Raw genomic sequence first — 5,474 nt, 5'->3', positions numbered from 1 at the left:
TCTGCAGCTGTGGTCTAATGCATGTGTGTCTAGTGATGCGTTAACGAACATGTGCATTTACAGATTATGTTGTTTTACGTTGTCTGAAAACGTGTCCTCGCACTGTGTAACAACGACACGAATGTATTTAACAGAATTGACAACGACATAAAAATTCCCCTCCTCTGCCTTTACCCTCCCTGTCGCATCTTCCCAGCACCATTCCCCCCTCCCCCCTTATGGCTCCTCGTTCTCCATCGGCTCCTTTCCCCCCTCCCCACCTTCGTTTTTTCCTCTCCTTCCCCTCCCCTTTATCTTTCCCATCATCTGTCCAGGTTTCCCCCGTCTGCCCTCGGCTGTGGTATGTCATATTTGCCAACATTTTAGTGCAGTGTTCAAGTGAATGTTCAGTGTTGTTCGTCTTTCCAAAGTGTTACGAACAGAGATCATGCTGTCGCTGGGTGTGAATTTTATATCTCTTGCGAACAGAAACCAGAATGTCGCCGTGTTTTTTAATTGTCTGTTTATTATTTTACCTGTCTGCTTCAAATATATTTTAGTAGCATTGTCATCCCTTTGTTCTATGTTTTAAGCTCCACGAATTTCCGCCGTGTTACCATTTAAGTCTCCGATTTTATCACCTGTTTTTGTTATTTATTGTCTTCGTCATTTTAACACAAATTCCGTAGGCTGAAGAGCGGCGTACTAAGCTGCTGCCAGCCCGCCCCCTTCGGGGGGAATCGAAACTCAATAAAGAAAAAAAAAGACATACAAATGAGTCAGCTTACATGGCTTAAAGCCATAATATCAGCACTGAATAATGACCTCAGGCCGAAATTGCAATAGTGTAATAAAAACCTATAACAGTCACTGGCGTAAAGGTGATGTCCTTCAAAAAGTCAGCACTAGAATTGAAGGGCTCATGAAGGAGCAGGATGAGGACACATATTAATTTCCACTATTAGGTGTGCGGGCCAACGGCCTTGCCGCAGTGGTAACACCGGTTCCCGTCAGATCACCGAAGTTAAGCGCTGTCGGGCCGAGCTAGCACTTGGATGGGTGACCATCCGGTCTGCCGAGCGCTGTTAGCAAGCGGGGTGCACTTAGCCCTCGTGGGGCAAACTGAGGAACTTCTTGATTATAAAGTAGCGGCTCCGGTCTCGTAAACTGACGTACGGCCGGGAGAGCGGTGTGCTGACCACATGCTCCTCCGTATCCGCGTCCAGCGACGCGTGTGGGCTGAGGATGACATGTCGGCCGGTCGGTACATATAATGTAGCTCAAGTTAATGAAGGACTCATGTAATAATAATAGGGATTGCATCAATTCACCTGTCGCATAACGGCTCGCGGAATGCATTTGTTTCAATTCTCTGTTGTCTGTAACTGGCGCGGTGAAGAACAAGTAAAATATTTTTAAATGTGGAAAATCAGCGGTAGCAGTGGCTTCACAGACAAATGTATTTCACAGCGGCGTAAGAGATGAAGAACAGTGTCTGCAGCAATTAGTATGGATAATATGCTTAGTTAATTACACCAGCGGTAATATCCTATTCTACATGTAATTATTAAAAGACAGTCCTAGGTTGCACAGTGCTCGTTATCTGCTCAAAAACGACGAGACTCGCGTGGGTACGGCAACATCAGGCTATCTCGTGCAAGGTGACGTCACGATGCCCTGATGGGTGAAACACGTCATTTTCGAGCCAGTAAAAAGCATTGTGGAACTTTGGACAGTCTTTTAATATTAATCAGAACATAACATCGAGGGAATGGAATAAATTATATTCTACATATGATCGCCATTCACTTCCCTGTTTACAGTCATAGCATAGGCGATGGACCAGATATAAACAATATTTCTGTAGTTCGGGAGGGCAAAAAGTAAAGTTTTCTATGTGTATTTTCAATACGACTTACGTTTTTTAATTGTTAGAAATGCTATACACTATAAGAAAAAAGGGAAAGAAAAGCACCACAATAATATTCCTGAAATGGAGTGGCACACCAAGAATCCCGAGCTGAGCCCACAGGTACATTTCTGAGATGAGTAACAACTTGATTTCGCTCCAGACCCCAGCGTCCGACAATAATACCGTCTCTGGTTTCGGCTCTTGAGGAAGACGCATCGTGAAGGAGTTACCCGAATCGCGAGGAACTCAGTAGATGTGCTGTACATGTAGACAAACAAATTGTTACAATTTCAAAAGAAATCTGGATGATTCATTCAAGAGAAAAATATTGACAACTTTTGAGCAAGTCAATAATTCATTTGACCGCCTTTGGCTCAGATGCAAGCAGTTATTGGGCTTGGCATAGATTTATAGAGTTGTTGGATGCCCTCCTGAGAGATATCATGCCAAACTGTCCAATGTACAAGTTAGGTCGTCAAAATCTCAAGACAGTTGGAGGGCCGTGCCCATAATGTTCCAAATATTCACAATTGGTGAGAGATCTTTCGACCTTAATGAGCAAGGTAGGGTTTGGCCAGCGCGAAGACAAGCAGTAGAATCTCTCGCTGTGTACGGATAGGCATTATGCTGTTGAAATGTAAGCCCTAGATAGCTTGCGATGAAGGACAACAAAACGGGGAGCAGAATATCGTCCACGTACCTCTGTTCTGTAAGGGTGCCGCTGATAAGGACCAAAGGATTCCTGCTACGATGTGAAATGACACTAAGACCATCATTCATGGTTGTCGGGCAGTATGGCGCGCGACAGTCAGGCTGCGGTGTCTCCAGACATAGCTTCCCTGATCGTCTGGGTTCAGTTCGAAGTGGGGCTCATCAGTGAAGACAATTATACTCCAGATATTCCAGTCAATGAGATTTCAGGCCGAAGATGTGCTCGTAGACGCTCCGGACACCGGTGGGATACCAATCTGACTGTTGCCCGCCATACGGCCCGACAATCAGTGGTCCATTTCATTTCATAGCAGGACCCCTTAGGTTGTCACCCGCGACACTCTTTCAGCACAGCGGTGTGTCTACGATATTCTACACTCCGTTTTGTTGACCTTCATAACAAGCAAGCCTGGGCCTACAATTCATTAAGATAATGCCCGCTCGCACACGGCGAGAGTTTCTGCTGCATGTTTCCTGCTTGCCAAACTCTGCCTGTGGTGTCACCGCCAGACACCACACTTGCTAGGTGGTAGCCTTTAAATCGGCCGCGGTCCGTTAGTATATGTCGGACCCGCGTGTCGCCACTATCAGTGATTGCAGACCGAGCGCCGCCACACGGCAGGTCTAGAGACACTTCCTAGCACTCGCCCCAGTTGTACAGCCGACTTTGCTAGCCATGGTTCACTGACAAATTACGCTCTCATTTGCCGAGACGATAGTTAGCATAGCCTTCAGCTACGTCATTTGCTACGACCTAGCAAGGCGCCATTACCAGTTACTATTAATGCTGTAAAACATGTACCGTCAAGAGCGATGTTCACCAATTATGGATTAAAGTTAAGTATTCCAGCAGCTACGCACTATTTTTGCTAGTCTCATTTCCCTGACCTGTTCCAGACCTCACGCCAGCCTGCGTGAGCTTAAACGCGTGCCTTTCGGCTTCATCCTAGTGGATTGGCTGTCTTGCCAATCCACAACACTGCCTGGGCCAGCAAGGTAGCCGAATCTCTCCCCAGTTGAGAACATTTTGAACATTATGCTTAGGGCCGTCCAACCATCTCGAGATTTTGACGATATAAGGCGCCAGTCGGTCAGAATTTGGCACGATATGCCTCAGGAGGATATCGAACAACTGCCTCAATCAGTACCAGGGCGAATAACTGTTTGCATAAAGTCCTCAGATGACCTATGTGCCGGCCGCGGAGGTCGAGCGGTTCTAGGCGCTTCAGTCCGGAACAGCGCGACTGCTACGGTCGCAGGTTCGAATCCTGCCTCGGGCATGGATGTGTGTGACGTACTTAGGTTAGTTAGGTTTAAGTAGTTCTAAGTTCTAGGGGACTGACGACCTCAGATGTTAAGTCCCATAGTGCTCAGAGCCATTTGAACCATTTTTCACCCAATGTGTTGTTGTCTTTCTCAGTTTGTGAAGTTATTTCTCGTAAATAAATAATCCAAATTGTCTGTAACTGTAATCATTTATTTGTCTGTTCATGTACATCACATTTACCGGTTTCCACCTCATTGAGATAATTCCTTTGAGGTGTGGCTTTGTTTTCTTTCTTTTTTTTTTAGAGTATATGTTAACAGATTCTACAGGTATTGGCTACCAAACTTTTATTGTCAGCCCTACGCCGAGTTCTCGGAAGGTGGTAACTATAGACACAGGTCTGCACACATGTAGAACCGACGTCATTTTCAGTGGATTTGTCATGAGGGGAATAGGTTAATTTGTAAGCTCTCTGATCGCGGTTTGGAACATCGTTTACATAGCAGTACAAACACATTAGAGATACCGCAATGAGCGTTGTCTGCCCAGAATAAATGCAGCCGAACGCTTTCTGACGTGTTTACCCTTCTTGCTAACTGAGAGCACTTCGTTCTCGCTGCTGAGCCATCCATTATCGCTACAATGAGAGGCAAAATAGAAATATATTTATCGCTGGAGTGTGAGTGCTTTGTACAAATAAGGCCTGGCTCTGCAGGAGTGTATTTTTTTGCTTCTTTGTCAATATAGTCGTAGCAGTTACACAAACATTGATGGAGAGCATAAGGGTACACGTTAATATTCATAGATGTGCCCAACATCAGGTGTTAGTTTATGAGAAGTTCGTGACTATTCTCATAAATATTGCTTCCTTCACTTTTATGTGCTATTTTTTCCGTTTAATAAGTACCGATACATATTGCATGTTGAGAATGAAAAACAACCAAATACTGAAAATATTTCTAAGATATACAATTAAAGAAGAAATTCAGAGAGAGGGAGAGAGAGAGAGAGAGAGAGAGAGAGAGAGATAGAGAGACGGGGAAAAAAACATTAAGGGAGTGGGAGTAGAATAGGTGCGATGAAGATCGGACAAAGAGGAATGAGGGAGCGGAGAGAAAGAGTAACGGAGAGAAAAGAGCGAGTACGAGAGGAAGGGAGAGAACGAGAGAGAAACATGGTTAAGGGAGAAAGTGAAGGAACAGTTGAGAGTTAGCAAACAACAGGAAAAATAAGCAATAGATTGACAGGTGGAGAGATGACTGAATACTCAGGTCTGCTTAATAAAAGTTTGTTGTTCGAATCACCATTCGGCCGTCCATATATACTTCCATGTTTTTCCTACACCGCTTCAGGCAAATGCCGAAAAAATTCCTATGAAAACAACACGACCGGTTTCCCTCTCTATATTTATCCATTCCAAGTAACAGCGTAATCACTAGCAATCTTATTGTCGCCAGCCTTTCCGTATTTGCAGGGGCAATAATCCGGATGGATGACTGATCTGGACTTGTAATATTAGCGAACGTGACTCTGCTTTGTTGGCACTACGAACGACTAAAGGCAAGGGGAAACTGCGGTCACTACATTTCCTGAGGACATGCAGGT

General features: G+C 44.9%; 1 pseudogene; it reads left to right on the top strand.

Annotated features, from left to right (window-relative positions):
• Positions 1-952: 952 nt before the first annotated feature.
• On the top strand, positions 953-1,070 carry LOC124614554 (annotated as a pseudogene).
• Positions 1,071-5,474: the final 4,404 nt, after the last annotated feature.

The sequence above is a fragment of the Schistocerca americana genome, chromosome 4 (assembly GCF_021461395.2).
Source record: "Schistocerca americana isolate TAMUIC-IGC-003095 chromosome 4, iqSchAmer2.1, whole genome shotgun sequence".
NCBI lineage: Eukaryota > Metazoa > Arthropoda > Insecta > Orthoptera > Acrididae > Schistocerca > Schistocerca americana.
The sequence above is the reverse complement of the archived record's forward strand: the minus strand, read 5'-3'. Positions and strand labels throughout refer to the sequence as shown.